The sequence below is a fragment of the Phascolarctos cinereus genome, unplaced genomic scaffold (assembly GCF_003287225.1).
Source record: "Phascolarctos cinereus isolate Bilbo 61053 unplaced genomic scaffold, phaCin_HiC Scaffold_2;HRSCAF=192, whole genome shotgun sequence".
In the NCBI taxonomy this organism is placed as follows: Eukaryota; Metazoa; Chordata; class Mammalia; order Diprotodontia; family Phascolarctidae; genus Phascolarctos; species Phascolarctos cinereus.
The window spans coordinates 21,111,202-21,129,536 of NW_027555625.1; the positions used below are offsets into that span (position 1 = coordinate 21,111,202).

Below are 18,335 nucleotides of genomic sequence, written 5' to 3' on the forward strand. Positions count from 1 at the left end.
TACTGATGAGAAAACATTTTAAACCTCTAGTAGAGACTCTTCTAAAAGAGAGGGAGGTAATTGCCAGGAGTAGGCAGGTGGCAGAGGGATGCTGTAGCCTGAAGGCCTAGGAGACTTGGGATTGATTTTTCTTTTTTTGGTGATCTTGGGAGATCTTCCGCTTGGCCTTGCCTATGTCCTTTTGTCTCTCCCCTTTGGGGGCAAAGTTGTGCTAGAAGCAGCAGCAGGGAACTTGGTTCTTTGTGGACTATGTCAATGAAACCCCAAATCAACTCTAGAAAATGTGCCAGTGATCACTGAGAGGCCCTTTCTAAGAGCCTGACGATTTTCTTTCTTGTCCAGGGAATTCCAGTAATTAACAGGAAGACAGAGGGTCCAGTCAAGGTCCTTGGGTCCATTAACTGGAATTCCCTCCTTCTCCAGGGCCAAGGTCTATGACCCCATAACTTCCCTGGATTCTAGTCTCCTTCATCCAAGTCCTTCAGGAAGCTCACTTGTTCTGATGTGTATTTCCTCTTCCTCTAATCACCAACCTTCACCTAGATTTCCCATGGCTATGGGAACAAGGCAGCTGGCATGCTGAGGGGAAGGAACCAGTCTTTGTCGCTCCTTCATGTTCCGGGAAGAAAGCAAGGCTCATGCCTGCTCTTGGAGCCAGAATGAGGAAGACTACACCCCCTTCCAGGAATCTCCTTATCAACACCTGTGCTCTGACCTTCACTCCATTCCCCCACCTCTGCCTAGTTACCTCCTCTCCCACCCCTGCCAATGTCTACACCCCTTTGGGCCCTCTCTCTATAAAGGTTCTGTCACTTTCTGATCAGATACACTATCCCTTAGTCCTGACAATCTGGTAAGTGAGGGAAAGTGTGGGAGGTTGGGTCCCTCCAGTCTCTTGAGCCCATTATCTTCCTAGGTGGAAGGAGGAGGCATCCACTAGGTATCTTGGAGAGAGATGCCGGTAGACAGTCATATCTAAACAACTCTGAAAGAGGAAGTGGTCTTTGCTCAATGGTCCATTCCATCAGTTGCACCCAGATTCTGTCTCTTACCTAGGGTCTGCAGATTCCCTCAGACCCTAGAAAGGGGAGAAGAGGAAGGAGAGAGTAGGGAACATAGTCCCAGCCTGGGCCCAGAGAGCAGTAGAACAGCAGCTCCCTGGGTCTATTGTGGTCTAGGCCACCATCCTTGTCCCCATCCCTCTATGATCCTTGGGTGGGACATGACAGGGGGATCAGATTTCTCTTCTCTCTTCCCCAGAATCAAAAGTGATGCTATCTGCCATGATGTCCCTGAGCTTCTCAAGGCTGCTCTTCACCTGCCTGCTGCTGCCAGGCCTGATACAAGGTGAGCCCCTCTAAACCTTCCCCTTGACTACACATCTGGGCCTAGAAAAACCCAGGGATCTTTGACATATTAAGAAGGAAAGGGAAGGGGCAGGACAGCAGGAGTATGAGGACAGTGGAACAGAGAAAGAGCAGTTGGGGGTTTGTAGGGTACAAAGAGAGATGTCCAGAGAACAGGAGCCTCAGCTTCCCTCACATGCAGCTCCTCTCTTCCTTCCCCAGGCCAGGAGAAAGCCCCTGCTCCCCCATCTGCCAGGAGCTCCTGCCCCTAGGGTTTTAGCTTCCATAACTCCCACTGCTACAGCTTGTTGCAGTCCTGAAGAGAATTGGAACACTGCTGAGGTGTGTTGGGAAGAGGATCCCCTGAGGGGGGTGGCTGGGTTTGTCTTAGTCTCTCAGTGCCTCTTGGGGTCAGAAATGGGGTCACAATGAGTCTCTAACTCTTCACCTCTCACCCAGACCATCCACTCTCCAGGACTCCAGAGCTAAGTTCCTTCTTTTTCTGTGACTCTTAGACCCTCACTTCCCATGATGGTGATCCTTGTACCCCTTTAGCCATCTAACCATGGTCCCCTGCCCTGGGGCCTTCAGCCTTTTCTCTTTTCCTCTACTGATCACCCTGTCCCCTGAAGCTCCCTTGGAACATTCTCTGGCCTCCTTTGCTCTCTGCCTCTCCCAGTGACCCCTACTTCCTCCATGCCTTCCACAGTTGCTGTGCCAGGCCTATCCCTCAGGCCACCTGGGGTCCCTGCTCAATGAGGCTGAGGCCTCCTTTGTGGCTGCCATGATCAAGGAGAATTATATTGGTGAGAACCCAGTCTGGATTGGTCTGCATGACCCCAACAAGGTAAGACCCAGAAGCCCCTCCTTCTCTGTGTCCAGGAGAGTGAAGGGGGAAAGCAGTGTGTGTGTGCATGCGTGGGCGTGTGTGTGTGTGTGTGTTTGTGTACATGGGGAAGGTTGTTTGTACTAGTCTTGGAGGTCCAAGACCCTGAGAAAAGCACTAGAATTAGGGAAGTATATGAGCTGTGCTAGAGAAGGCAGGAGGGTTTGGAGGGGCATGGAGGGAGGTCTGGATGATGTCAAGGGTCAGAAAGTGTCTGCACCTCCACCTGCAACTCTTGGTACTCATTCATCTCCCATTTCACTTCAGTATCTCTGTCCATTCTTTTTGACTCAATGGACAAGTCTTTTGTGCCCATATCTGTGCTTAGCTCTCAGCATACCCCAAGAGGAGACTGCTCAGACACCACCTTTGTGGAGACAAGAGTCACATCAGGAAATTTTGCATCTAGGGAAGAGTGCAAAACACCCCAGGACCTAGGGCTCCCCTAGAGGCTCAGGATAGGAAATGGGGCAAGATAAAATTAGAGGATGAGGCCCAGGAGGTAGAGAAGATTTTCTGGTGGAGGACTGGGCTCTGCCTGGATCTCATAGAGAGAATGTGAGGGAGTGGAAGCAGGCTGGTGCTGAGGAATCCCAGAAGCAGCACCAGGGATAGCAACATCTAGAAAGATTTAGAGAATGGAATAAGCCTGTTTTGAGTCTGCATGTGCAGTTGATCTGTTTATTAAGGGTCTAAAGGAGGTTGGTGGTTGGTGAGAGGTGTCTCACTGTTCTCTAACCACTTCCCTTTTTGATCCTCTCCCCTCAGAAACGTAGGTAGAGATGGAGTAACAATGCCCTTTACCTCTACCAAGCCTGGGAGAACAATTATCCAAGCAAAACTGATCCTAACTACTGTGTCATCCTGACTCATGAGTCTGGTGAGCTAGAGAAAAGAAAAAACATTCACACCTCCATCATCTACTTAGAAGCATTCCCTTCACTATGTGTTGTCTGAAAGCCCGGATGCATGGAGGCACTTCCTTTCTAGAATATGGGAGTGACTCCTCTCCTCTCCTCTTGTCCTATCTTGTAATGTTTTCTCCTTTTCCTCCTCCTCTTTTCTCAACCCTCTTCTCTCTTTCCTTTCTTTCATTTCTCCTTTCTCTTCCCCTCTCTTTTCTTCTACTTCCCTTCCCTCCTTATATTTACTCTCCATGTTTCTTAGGTCAAGCTTGAATGAGTGTGCCACTTATGGCCAGGAAGCCACTGTCATCAGACTAGGGACCTCCCATCCTAACTTGTCTCTCCAACTTAACCTGGGCCCTCTCTCTACAGAATTCCAGAACTGGAAAGATGACTCTTGTCAGGAGAAGCACCTCGACCTCTGCAAGTTTCAAGCCTAGAGAGGAGAAGCCAGAAGAAGTATTTGGAATTCTGCTGCTTTGGAGCCAAAGGAGGGCCATGGCCATGGTCTCTGCCTTCCCAGAGAATCTTCTTTCCATCCTCCTTCCTCACACCAGCCCCTTCCCTCCTCTCCTCTTTGTTATCTACCAACTGTCTCCACTTTTCCTCTTCCTTTTCTTCTCTTCCCTCTACCCCCCACTCAGTGTTCCTTGCCTCAGGGCCTTTTTTTCCCTTTCTTACATATTTTTTATTATATGAATTAACAAAATGGCTTTTTGCTCAGTATTCCCAAGAACAAGAAGCATTTTAAGAGGGACAGGGCTGCTGGACAAATCCAGTCACAACAGGATGATGAATAACTGAATTAAGAGATCAGTAAATTGAAATGTGGCAGCTTACAAGGGTTAAGCAAGATATAAACCTAGTGAGATCCTGAGACAACTTAGTAACTCTCAGAACTTGGAACACAAGCTAATCTCACAATTTCCTTAATCTAATCCTTCTTGGATTACATTCCTCATAGAAACCAATTATTGAAATTAACTGTGCCTGACTGGAGAATGAGTGAGGTCTCACCAGTGGAGTTCATTGCTACTTTCCTCTCATTTTCATTGGTTAATAATGTGATAGAGCAGAGGCAATGGGTGTACAATCATTTCTGTTTCCAGGAAAGTCAGAGGCTCCACAGCATGGTGACAGCTTTGCAGATGCCCACATCGTGATAGTTGAAATAGCAGAGTCCTGCAAAGGTCACCGCTGAGAGCATCAAGAGGCTTGCATTGGCTCCTTTCACCAACTTGTCTTCATGAACGTAGTCAGTAATAACCTGTTCAAGACCCCAGTGACTGTGGAGGGTAAGGACTGCAGCCAGTGAGTAGTCCACCACAGAGCTCGGGTACAGATAGGCAGCTGGGAGCAAGCCCAGCAGCAAGAAACTGATAGCTCTCTCACTAGTCCAGTGCAGAGACGCAGCCTTAGAGTTAGAGCTGCGGCTGGCAGACAGGCGGATGTGCTGTCTCCGGGGACAGGCCAGTCCAGCAGAGACGCTGAGGCGAAGGCGGGTCTGACCACTCGGGCATCCAGGAGCAGAGCTCGGCCCCGGGCACAGCTCAGAAGGTTCAGGCGCCCCAGCGCCGCAGCCGCAGCCAGCGCCATGTCTGCCCGAAGCCGCCTCAGGGCCTTTCATCCCCATATGCCACATTTAGCTCAAAGTTGATAAGTGACCTGAATATAAATGGTCACACTATTTTTAAAAAGTAGAAGAGATCAAGTTTAAGTTCTTATCACAATATTGTTAAGGTGAGAATTCTTAACCAAGGAGTCAAAGAGATCATTCAAAACAAAAATTTGAATTACATGAAATTGCAAAACTAAGTTTGACCTTGATATAGGAAATTTGGCTTTCTCCTATATTCTTTGGAGGAAGGAGACAGTACCCTCTTATGAGAACTCGTTAATGAGGATTGTCCTTTAAGTTCCTTCCTCTTAGGTTATGTCTGTGAGTAGATTTCTAGTAGACTCCTCCAATCATTCTGTATCTTTGAATAAACTTTTGATCTGATGCCTGAATTTTTTTTAATAAACCTCCAGTTTTTAAACAAGGTAGTGTTTTATGATTTATAAAGTACTTTCCTCATGTGAGGCTTGTAAAAACAACCCTAATTTTAGAAAAGAGGAAATGGACACTCAGAGAAACTACCAAGGTCACAGAGCTAGAAATGCCCCAACACGGATCTTCGGATTTCACGTCGGTCACCTCTTTCTCCAATAACTTTGATTCTTCAGTAAGAGCTGGAGTGATGCTACTTTCCAGGCCCACCTCCTCATTTCAGTTCAGCTTAGAATTTCCCTTAGGTCATGTAGAACACCATTTCTTGTTGAACTCAGACCTTAGCCTTCTCTCCATGTGTGGGAAGCTCTATTGACTCTGAGACGTCCTTCCAACTGAGCAGCTGGCATCAAACTTCGGGCTCCTGCTCCAGTGTTTGCTCATTTGGATCAGGAAGGCAGAAGCCTCTTTGATCCACAAGCATTCATGCTTTTGGCTTCATGAAATCCTTCCTTGGCCCAGCCCCCTTCTCCCCTCCTGGAAGCCTCTAAGGCTGTCACACTCAGAAGATTCTTGGTCTTCTTATGTTTCTGTGTGTATCAAATTGCGTGAAGCATACAGAGAAGCCGATGGCTTTGGTAGGTCCTCCCCTCAGAAGAAGCAGTTTGTGCTTTGATTGAGTCACACATGGAGTTGGTTGCCCCAGTGTTCTAAGGTCCCATCTGGGACCATATTCCAATGGCCCCTGAGTTCTTGAGATAGTTCCACTTTCCTGGGTCCTATCTTCCTCATGCCAACCCCTGCCCAGTGCAGGTAGCATATCTCTGCCTCTCCGGGTATCAAAGGTCCTGTCCACTGTCCCTGCCTCTAAAAAGAAGAGACTTTTGTTCATGTGGTTGGTACAGTTGTTGAGCAGAGCTGAATGACCTATAAGGAAGAATTGGCAGAGCAGAGACCGCCAGATCCATGAAGAGAGAGGCAAACCATCATCTTCAGAGATGAGTTCAATTGCTTTTCAGGCAACCAATCAATGTGCACATTTTTATTCACCATTTCCTGTGTCCCAGATACTACTGAGGATGCAAAGAAAGACAGAAAATAAGTCCTTATCTCAAGGAGCTCCCATTCTAATGGTGGAGAGCATATATAAGTCACTCTGTACAAGACCAGTCCAGAAGAAATAACAGATCACTTCAGAGGGAGCTTTACTGAGTTAGTCCCCCACGAGCCACAGGCATGAGGCCTCATTCATTAGGTAGTCAAAGGAGGAGCAGCACCACCTGGGCCAGGAGCAGGAGCAGATAGAGAAGCAAAAGCCCCCTCCTGATGCAGACACAGCTGATTTTTCCTCCCTGATGACTGATTTCCATAATGTCCCCAGAAAAATGAGCCAGCCCCAATGCTGTTGCATCCCTAAATCTAGGCCTCTATAAATCCCTATGAGACAGCTAGGTGGTTCAGTGGATAGAACACTGGGATTGGAAATGAGAAGACTCATCTTTCTGAGTTCAAATCAGGCCTCAGATACTTACTAGCTGTGTGAACCTGGGCAAGTCACTTCACCCTGTTTGCTTCAGTTTCCTAATCTGTAAAATGAGCTGGAGAAAGAAGTGACAAATTACTCCAGTATCTTAGCCAAGAAAACCCCAAATGGAGTCACAAAACATCTGATACAACTGAAGAACAAATCAGTGAATTTTATAGCTGATAAGTCTGATCAAAAGATCATAGATGCTTCTTGAAGTTTAGGAATTTTGGAATTGTGTTATGTATGAAGAGGTGAGGAACCACTTACTGGAAAAGAGACATTTCTACAGTTTATATAAAAATCACATACAAATAAACTGGGGAAGAGGCATCAGTAGTAACTGAGTAATTAATGAGAAAGGTAACAATTTTAGAATTTAACAAATAAGAGTGCTAGCATAGCAATGGACCACACGGAACTCAGGACAATGAAACTGAATATGGCAGTGAGTCCAGTAGTGTTCTGAAGGGTGATCACTCTGTTTAAGCTCCACATAAGGAGGGTAATGCCCTATTACACCTAGCTAGACTATCTTAGTTAGACATATATATTCAATATTCTTGGAATGTTTTCTTATCCCTTCTCAGCAAAAGTATGGAAGACAATGGAGAAGTCCTCACACGTATTGAATTACCAAATGTGTTTTGAGACTTTATTGGGAGGGTCATTATTCAGTGTGAGAGACAGTGTGGGCATTAACAGCTAGGTAAGATCCCTGGGAACTTCCTGTGCCTACATTGTGGTGGCCACATATGTCTGCCCCAACACCTATGTTTCATTTCTATGTGGCTCCAGCCACTGAGAGGGAGTCCATGGTGGATGCTGGGCTTACACACAGAAGAAGAACTCAGAAATGATGAATGTTTCTCCACATTTGACTTGTAGTTGTACATTTGAGCTCCTGAGCCTGAGCTCAATTTCTGACCTTTCAAAATGAGGTCTAGGTCTCAGGAATGAATGAATTAATTAATTATAAAGCATTCATTAAGCATTCACTACATACAAAGTGCCGTGCTAAGTCTGGATGCACAGACAGAAAGCCAGACAGTCCCTCCTCTCAAGGACTTCCCATTCAATTGGGGGAAAATACACATGGAAGGTCACAGCTGCTTATCATATGGAAAGCTCCCAGGGTCATTAGGGTGCAGCGGCAAAGCTAATGTCAGGCCTCTTCTTCAGTGTCATTTCCACTGATAAAATCAGTGAATCTTTTCACAGACTTCGTTTTTGTTTGTTTGTTTGTTTTTGTTTTTGTTGTTTTAGGCAATGGGTTAAGTGACTTGCCCAGGGTCACACAGCTAGTAAGTGTTATGTGTCTGAGGTCGAATTTGAACTCAGGTCCTCCTGAATCCAGGGCCAGTGCTCTATCCACTGAGCCACCTAGCAGCCCCAACAGACTTTGTTGACAAAAACTTTCATCCCTTTTTCAGTATAATTGGTATGTTGTAAGAGGAACATTAACAGACCCGCAGTAGGTACTTGGGAGTGGGGATAGGGGTTGGAGGACTACAGTAAGGTCCTCGAGGAACTATAAGGACTGGTGAGCAAAATGTGTATATTTAGTCTGGAGGAGATTGAGAAGTATTGGCTCTGAGAGTATTGAGGGTACTCAGAAGTTGTCCAACCAAACATGTGTTAAGTCAGGGAATCCTTTGCTGAGGCAAAAAGTGGTCTAAGGAAGACACTGTTCTCCACTGTTACAGTTTCCTCACATGGAAATTAGTTGCTGAAATAAGCATTCATCAAGTACCTACTGTATGCCGGGTGCTATGCTAAGCAGTGAGGATACAAAGAAAGGCAAAAGGTAGTCCTTGCTCAAGGGTCTCATAGGTAATGGTTCTGGAGGAGTGAAGACAATATACTAGCAAATATTCACAAGGAAATATGTGTGTATGCATGTATACAAATATATGTATATATGTGTATGTGTGTATACACACACACACACACACATACACACATATATATAATAAATAACAATAATCAATAGGGGATAGCACAAGAATTAAGGAAGAATCAGGAAAAGCTTCTTGTAGATAGTGGTATTTTATCTGGGACTTGAAGAAAGATAGGCAAGCCAGGGCATGGAGATGAGGAAGGAGACAATTTCAGGCGTGGGGGCCAGGCAGAGAAAGTGCATGGAGTTGGCATGGGCCATCAATGTAGCCTGCTGCTATCTTTCTGACTAACAATTCTATCACCCAAGTGTCGTGCTTGGAGGTATACCCCAATTCCCAGGGCAGACTTCCTAAAAACGTTTCCACTTGATTCAAGGTGTTCTATAGGTATTCATCCACTAAAACTGTAGCTTATGACTGCCCAGCTAACTAGTTTAAAGCAGGGGTGGGGAACCTGCAGCTTGCAGGCCACATGTGGCCCTCTAGGTCCTCAAGTGTGGCTTTTTGACTAAGTCCAAACTTCACAGAACAAATCCCCTCAATAAGAGGATTTTTTCTATAAAACTTAAACTCAGTCAAAGGGCTGCACCCAAGGACCTAGAAGGCCACATGTGGCCTCAAAACCACAAGCTCCTCACTCCTGGTTCAAAGAAAAGCATTTCATGAGAAGAAATAGTAAGGAAAATAGCAATGAAACCTTTTAGTCATAAATCCAGGGGCAATTCTGTCCCAAATACAGGCAGCATCATCGGGAAGAGTGAACACAAGCCAGCATAATTTATGGAAGGGAAGAGACACGTCTTATTTCTAGAGATGTTGATCTCTACTGGGCCTCTTCTCTAGATGTTGGAAATGGAGTCAGCCTCAGCAAGTAAAGTACATGCCTTCAGGACAACCCCAAACACAGTGGTGAATATCTAGGTAACAAGCCTGCAATGGCACAGAGACACAAAAATCCAGTGATGTCATTGTGTCACCAGATTTGTTCCCCATTGGTCTCTGATGGACATCACTTCATTATACATGGAATCTCCATCAGATGCTTCTTTGATTGACACGACCAACATCTTCTGTCTGAAAGTGTCAATCCTAGAAATGACAAGACAGAAGAAGGAATTGGTATTTGGCCACCTTGGAGGCAAAAGCAGAATCTCAGGCCCTACACAGATCCTCTTTGGAAACAAAGTGTTTTACAGTATATAATCAATATATTGAAATAAATTGATTGTTTCAATCATGTCAGATATAAAATGTTCTTCCATAACACTGGCAATGACTTTCTATTTATTAAAAAATAAATAGAAATCTTTTCTTTTCTAGAAAAAGTTTTTTCTTTTCCTTATTCTCAATCTGAAGGGGGCTTTAAGGGGACAAACTGACACCATCATGGCAGCTGACTTCCAAAGGCCTGGGTGCCTCGGAGTTACTGAAGCTTCCTTCAGTCCTCCACCAATCCACCAAAATCTTTCTGGGTTTTCCTATGAAATGAAAATGGCGGAAAAGTCCAGAATTCAAACTACTAGAGAAGACCTCCAAAAGACATTGGCCCTTCTCCTAAGACCCTTTATTGAACATTCCTTTCTTTCTCTTGTAATTGTAGTCATCAACAATCCTCTCAGGTTTTGGGGTGGGGCTTAAGGAGACAGAAATTTGGTGCCCATTTCTACAGCCAAGACCAGCTTCCTAGGAAGGAGTGATTGTAACAAGCTCCAAAAACCTTGCCAATGGCTGAGTTCTGGTTTCAGAGGCACCAGGAGAGCAACAAGGCTAATCTGACTTCCATTTTACACTGTGTCAAGCAGTAGTATCTAGGATTTTGAGGACTAGATGATGGGATTATTAGAAATTCTAACAGAGAGATAGTATCTGGAAACATTCAACAGATGAAATAATGTGGGGGATTTTGAGGAGAGTGAGAAAAAGTTGTGTGTGTGTTTGGAGGGGTTCTCGGTCATGACTGCCTTCCCCCTACAGAACTGGCATTGGAAATGTACCAGCAATGCCCTATTCACCTACCAAGCCTAGGCTGCGAGTGCCCCCAGCAACAGCAATCCTGGATACTGTGTGACCTTGACATCAGAAACAGGTGAGACAAAAGAGATTCACAGACATCAAAATTCCTTGTATCACAATTGCATCCCCTCAGCCCGAACCTTCTGTATTTGCTAACAGGTTGGGAGATAGAGAATCCACTTCACCCACATTAAGAGGATATATCTTTGCTTCTTTCCTCTCTCCTCCTTGCCTCTTACGACCATAAGACTCTATCTGTAGCTTTATTAGTGCTTAGGGGGTTAGGGAATGCCCTGAATCCTGGGTCTGGGTGTTGGGGTTACTTGGCTGTGGGGCCACAAGTTCCATTATACCTACACACACACACACACACACACACACACACACACACACACACACACACACATATATAGCCTGATGTATATATATTATATATAATGTATGTTATATATGTGTAATATATATAATATAAATATGTATCTATTATATAGCCTGATGAATCACATCTCTCCTTAGGATTCAAAAACTGGAAAGATCAATCATGTACAAGCAAAAACTACTACATCTGCAAGTTCAAATCCTAGAGATTACAAGCCAGAGAAAGGACTTGGGAGTCTGCTTCTTTGGAATCAAGCCTTGACCTATGAGGGGCCTGGCTACAGGTTCTCTATCCTCTCAGAAACCTCTTCTCCCTACCTACAGGCTGGTATCTCCCACCCCTGTGTAACTGCCTGTCAGCTCTCTCCTTTGCCTTTACTTAATATCTCCTTCCTCCACTTACATTTCCTAGTGGGCTACCCGGTGCAAAACACTGGACAATCAGAATAAACCATTATCTTTCCCAGCCTTCTCTGTCTTGTATTATTTTTATTTGAAGACTGGCTTTTCAAGTAGGGTTATGGTGTGCATGTGTGTGTGTGTGTGTGTGTATGTGTGTTTATGTGTGTGTTTCAGGGGAAAAGATAGAGATCCCATAGTATGCAGGAAGAGGTACTTTTTCTAGCCTCCTCCCAGAGGCAATATTCATTAATTTACCAAGTCTTTGTTGAGCACTTATGTCATGTCTGAAATCATATTGAGTCCCCTGGAGACCACAGGAAACACCTATTCAGTGCTGTGGTTTGGGAAGTTGATTTTGTGAACCCAAGCTTAAGACTTCATACTTGTCCCTATTAAATTTCATATAATTTGATTGGGCCCACCATTCTTCCACAATAGATCTTTTTGGATCCTTTCTCTTTCTTCAAGTGTATAAGGGTTCTCTCTCTCTCTCTCTCTCTCTCTCTCTCTCTCTCTCTCTCTCTCTCTCTCTCTCTCTCTCTCTCTCTCTCTCTCTCTCTGTCTTTCTCTCTCTTTCAATTTCTACAGATTTGATGAGTATGCCTGCTACGTCATCCTCCAAACTACTGATTTTTTTTTTTAAAAAATTGAGATTCTAAGATTCTTTAAGAGACTAGCCAAGGGCTCAGATTCCTTAAATCTGGCCCATTTGCATCAACAATACAAATGCTCAGATTCTTAAAATCTAGCCAAGGGCTGAGACTTGCTGAAGCCTGCTTGTTAATACGAGTGTTACAAATGTTTAGATTGCTTAAGAGTCAGCCCAATATGGTGGATCTTTAATAAACTTTGTCTTTGGCTGAAATAAAAAATGAATAACACCTTGGGTTCACTCCCAAAGCCAACTCATTTCTTTCCTTGCACAGGAGTCATCAAGGTAGAGTGGAAAATATCTGTTTTAGACTGGATCACTTGAGTGCAAGTCCTACCTTTCACATTGACCATATAATCTTAATGCTTGGGCAAGTTTTTAACCCTCTTTAAGCTACAGAACAGTTACCTGTTGGCCATGTTACAGGTGGGTCCTCACTGGAAGTTCAATGCTGGGACTGATGACAGTTCTGGACACCCCTGAACTTCTATTCCCATAACTTACCCCAAGGTGAAGTAGTAGATCAAAAGAATGTCAGCACTGCAGGAAGGATGAGGTTTTTTAGGAGGAAATTGTGCACAATTGTTGCCAAACACCTTTGGTTCTTTTTGATATTGGTGTACCACTGGACGAGGGCTATGGTCTTGGTGTTCTCACTCATGCCTGACACCTAGCATATGTGTATGGTTGAGCACGCCATCCCACAGAGTAAAGGTAAAGAATAGAAACAAAGACTGCGTGTCCTACGACTTGAGGCAGGTAATTCAATCTGGGCCCACTGAAGCTCTTCCTTGTTTATCCTATTCCAAGACTAGAAAAAAGATAAGAGTTGATGAAGGACATGGGAGGGAGAGCTAAGAATGAGGAGGCCAAGCTCCATTTACTTTTCTATGAACACCAGGTGTAGGCATTCCTCATAGACCTTCCTGACAATTAGAGAGAGTTGTCCCAAAGTGAAATGGGCTTCTTGGGTAAGTGCTGGTTTTTCCATTCATGAGGGTCTTTTAAAGGAAAGATTGGAGGATATTTGAATGACCCATAGCAGGGAGAACCAAATGCTTGTCAATCTTATTATAGTGGGCATTCAGTTTGGGATGCATTCTGGTTAGACCAGCTGGCTTCTGGAGTCCCTTCTCTCTCTGAAATTAGAGTTGAGATATATCGCGATATTCTCAATTTCTGGATATTTCATTGACTCCTTGTCTGTTTCCCTTTAGTAACAGGAAGTAAAAGACTTATATGCCTTTGAGACATGTTCTGAGTTTTGGCCTCTCTGCCACTTAGGAATTTATTAAAAGTTACTGATAAAATCATCACCATAGAATTTTCTCACTACTGTGGCTCAGCATTCACTATTCAGGGCAGCTAGGTGGCGCCATAGTGGATAGAGTACCAGGCCTGGAGTCAGGAGGACTCATCTTCCTGAGTTTAAATCTGGCCTCAAACACTTACTAGCTCTGTGACCCTGGGCAAAAAAAATAAAAAATAAAAAACAACAACAACAACAAACGAAAAAAACCTGTTTGCCTCAGTTTTTTCAATCTGTAAAATGAGCCAGAGAAGGAAATGGCAAACCATTCCAGTATCTCTGCCAAGAAAACCTCAAATGAGGTCTTGAAGAGTCAGATACAACTCAGAAATGACTGAACAACATTCAGTATTCAGTACTATCATCTGTTTTTCTTCCTCAGAATGCAATTAGTTACATGTATATTAAACACAGATATGCATCACAAGTTATGACTAAGCATAATTTTATATTAAGGATAATATACTTTAATATTTTTAATTAGCAGAAATGATTCCTCTCTTCTTCTTACCTCCAAATTGAGAAAGAAAGAAAAACAACCAGTTATAAACATACATACTCATCAAAACAAACTTCTGCATTGGTCATATCCTCCCAAAGAAATACGTCACAATTTGAGATCTGAGTGGATTAAAAACCAGAATCCTCCAATATATTGTTTACAAGAAACATATTTGAACCAGAGAGATACATAGAGAGAAAAGTAAGAGTCTGGAACAGAATCTATTATGCTTCAGCTGAACTTAAAAAAATAGGGGTAGCAATTTTTATATCAGATAAAGCAAAAGCAAAAATTGATCTAATTAAAAGAGATAAACAGGGAAACCATATTTTGCCTGCAGGTAATACAGACAATAAAGCAATAGCAATACTAACCATATATGCAACTAATCTTATAGCATCCAAATTCTTAAAGGAACAGTTAAATGAGTTACAAGAGGAAATATACAGTAAAATTATACTAGTGAGATACCTTTATTTTCCCCTCTCAGAACTAGTTAAATCTAACCAAAAAAAAAATAAACAAAAAAGAAATTAAGTAAATTGATTTAAAAAATTATTAATGATAGACTTCTGGAGAAATTTGAATGGGAATAGAAAGGGATACACATTTTTTTCTCACTGTTACATGGTACCTACACAAATATCAGCCATGTATTAATGCATAAAAACTCACAACCAAATACATTGAAACAGAAATATTATTTTCAGATCACAATGCAATAAAAATTATATTCAATAAAGGGCTGTGGATAGATGAAAATACATTAAAATGCATAAATTAAAAAACAGATTAAAATTAATTGGAAACTATATAATCTGATACTAAAAAATGAGTTGGTCAAAGAACAAATCATAGAAACAATCAATAATTTCTTTTTTCTTCTTTCTTTCTTCTTTTATTTTCCCCCAGCTACATGTAAAAATAGTATTTAACATTCATTTTTAAAACTCTGAATATCAAATTGTCTCCCATCCTCCCTCCCCATCTTCTTTCATTAAGAGGCAAGCAATTAGCTATAGGTTATACATGTTTAGTCATGTGAAACATAACCATAATAGTCATATTGTGAAAGAAAACATAGGAAAAATTCTCCAGAAAAACAAAGAAATGTTTAAAAAGTATGCTTCAATCTGTATTTAGACACCATCAGTTCTTTCTCTGGGGATGGATAGCATTTTTCATCATAATCTCTTCAGAGTTGTCTTGCATCATTTTATTGCTGATAATAGCTAAGTCATTCACAGCTGATCATTTTACAACATTGCTGTTACTTTGTACACAGTACATTTCACTTTGCATCAGCCCATGCAAATCTTTTCTGGTTTTCTGAGAGCATCCTGTGTATCATTTCTTATGGTTCAATATTATTCCATCACAATCACATACTACAACTTCTTCAGCTCATCCCCTAATTGATCAGCATCCCCTAAATTTTTAATTATTTGCCCCTAGAAAAGAGCCAATATAAATATTTTGTACATATAGATCTTTTCCCTATTTTTTTTAAATCTCTTTTGGGATACTGACATAGTAGTGGTATTGCCAGGTCAAAGAGTATGTGTGGTTTTATAGCCCTTTGGCTATAGTTCCAAAATGCTCTACAGAATAGTTGAATTAGTTCACAACTCCACCAACAGAGCATTAAAGTGTCATTTTCCCCACAGCCCCTCCAACATCTGTCATTTACTTTTGCTGTCCTATTAGCCCATCTAATAGGCATGACTTCACCTGAAAACTGATCATATTTTTTTATCGTTTTTCAATTGGGGAATGGCTGCTATTTTTGATAAGTTTGACTTAGCTCTCTAGGTTTGATAAATGAGACCTTCATCAGAAAAAATTTGCTTCATTTTTTTTTCACAATTTGTATTGCTAACTGTATTTCCTCAATCCTATTCCCTTCCCCACCATTTATTATATTCTTTATCTCTCTCTTCACCCTATCCCTCCTCAAAAGTGTTTTTCTTCTGACTACCCCTTCTTCCAATCTGCCCTCCCTTCTATCACCCCCTACTTCTCTTATTCTCTTCCCTTCCTACTTATAGATTTCGCTACCCAATTGAGTGTGTATGTTATTCCCTCTTTGAGCCAATTTTGATGAGAATGAAGTTCACTCCCTCCCTCTCACCTCCCCACTCTTCCCCTCCACTCTAAAATTTTTTTCTTGCCTCTTTTATGTGAGATAATTTACCTCATTCTACCTCCCTCTTTCTCACAGTATATTCCTTTCTTGCCCCTTAATTTTATTTTTTAGATATCATCCCTTCATATTCAACTCACACCTTTGCCCTCTGATTATATATACTCCTTCTGACTACCCTAATTATGAGAAAGGTTTTATGAGTTACAAATATCACTTTCCAATGTAGGAATGTAAAGAGTTTAAACCCATTAAGTCCCTTATGATTTCCCTTTCCTGTTTACTTTCTTATACTTCTCTTGAGTCTTATATTTGAAAATCAAATTTTCTATTCAGCTCCAGTCTTTTCGTCAAGAATGCTTGAAAGTCCTGTATCTCACTGAATATCCATTCCCCTCCCCCCGAGGTATTATATTCAGTTTTGCTACACAGGTGATTCTTGGTTGTAATTCTAGCTCCTTTGCCCTTCAGAATATCATATTCCAAGCCCTGCAATTCTTTAACATGTAAGCTGCTAAATCTTGTGTTATCCTGACTGTGGTTCCATGATATTGGAATTGTTTCTTTCTGGCTTCTTGCAATATTTTATCCTTGACCTGGGAACTCTGGAATTTGCCTATAATCTTCCTGGCAGTTTTCATTTTGAGATCTTTTTCAGGAGGTGATTGGTGGATTCTTTTTTTTTTCTTGGCTGCAATTATGACCATTCCTTTATTAGGACTGCTGAACAAATTTTTAAACAGCCATTCATGATCAATGTTCTCGCGTTGATGAAACCAATTTAAATAGGATTGTTATGATACATGTAAAAAGAGAAAAGCAATCTCATCATGAGAGATGTCTCCTTTTTATAATAAATAAGGCAGCAGACAGCTATTACTCATTGGTAGCCTTTTTAAGGTATGCTATCAAGTCTGTCCTTTCTCCCTTCTTCTTAATGCCTGCCAAGATCATTTTGGTTCCAGGGATATACTCCTTGGGGTTTTCCAAGTATTCCATCAGCATATCCTCTCCCCAGATGATATCTTTGTTCTTATTGGCATCTGTGTAGGAGAAGCCGGGAGACTGGCTGGTTTTTCCACCAAAGAGGCCACTCAAATTGGGCCCCGTCTTGTGCTTGCCTTCCTTCTCGATGGTGTGGCACCAAGCACAGTTGTGAACAGAGATCTTCTTGCTCTTCTCCACATCACCCATGGTGAATTTGGCTCGGCCCCCGCAGCCCCATGCTCACCCACTCCGTCGCTGCCTTGCTCAGACTCACGCTTCCTCCTGTGGACTCTTTCAATTTATATTTTATCCTGTGGTTCTAGAATATCAGGGCAGTTTTCTTTGATAATTCATTTCATTTCTTTTCTTTTCCTTTTTGTTTTGTTTTGTTTTGCTAGGCAATGGGGTTAAGTAACTTGCCCAGTGTCACACAGGTAGTAAGTGTCAAGTGTCTGGTCTAAGACCAGATATGAACTCAGGTCCTCCTAACTCCAGGGCTGGTGCTCTATCCACTGTGCAACCTAGCTCCCAGTATTTGATAATTTCTTGAAAGATCATGTACAGGCTCTTTTTTTTTTAAATCATAGCTTTCATGTAGTCCAATCATTTTTTAAAAATTCTCTCTCCCAGATCTATTTTCCAGGCCAGTTGTTTTCACAATGAGATATTTCACATTTTCTTCTATTTTTTTCATTCTTTTGGTTTGGTTTTATTGTTTCTTGATTTCTCATAAAGCCATTAGCTTCCATTTGCTCCATTTTAATTTTTAAGGAATTATTTTCTTCAATGAGTTTTTGAACTTCCTTTTCCACTTCTCCAATTCTGCTTTTTAAGGCATTCTTCTCATTTGCTTTTCGTACCTCTTTTACCATTTTGCCTAGTCTGTTTTTTAAGGTGTTATTTTCTTCAGTATTTTTTGTGTATCCTTTACTAAGCTGTTGATTTGTTTTTCATGATTTTTTTTGTATCACTCTCATCTCTCTTCCCAAATTTTCCCTTTGTCTCTCTTATTTGGTTTTCAAAATCCTTTTTGAGCTCTTCCATGGCCTGAGACCAATTCATAATTTTCTTGGAAGCTTTGGATATAGGAGCTCAGACTTTTGTGTCTTCTTCCGAGTATGTGTTTTGATCTCCCTTGTCACCATAGTAACTTTCAATAGTCAGAGTTTTTTTTTCCACTGTTTGCTCATTTTCCCAGCCTATTGCTTGAATTTTAACTCTTTGTTAAGGTAGGGCTCTGCTTCCAGGGTAGAGGGAGAACTGTCCCAAGCTTCAGGGGTTTTGTGCAGCTGTTTTCAGAGATTCTTCTAGGAACCTGTAAATTTCAGTTCTTCCAAAGTGGTATGATCTGAGGAGAGGTGTTTACTAGTCCCCTGGCCTGTGCTCTGGTCTGTGA

At 42.1% G+C, this 18,335-nt stretch overlaps 3 pseudogenes; 1 reads left to right on the forward strand and 2 right to left on the reverse strand.

The window, feature by feature from the left end:
• The first annotated feature begins 1,286 nt into the window (after positions 1-1,286).
• On the forward strand, positions 1,287-3,577 carry LOC110218410 (lithostathine-1-beta-like; annotated as a pseudogene).
• A 611-nt stretch (positions 3,578-4,188) lies between these two features.
• LOC110218409 (succinate dehydrogenase [ubiquinone] cytochrome b small subunit, mitochondrial pseudogene) lies at positions 4,189-4,734 on the reverse strand (annotated as a pseudogene).
• A 12,094-nt stretch (positions 4,735-16,828) lies between these two features.
• Positions 16,829-17,146, reverse strand: LOC110218411 (cytochrome c pseudogene; annotated as a pseudogene).
• Between the last annotated feature and the right edge of the window lie 1,189 nt (positions 17,147-18,335).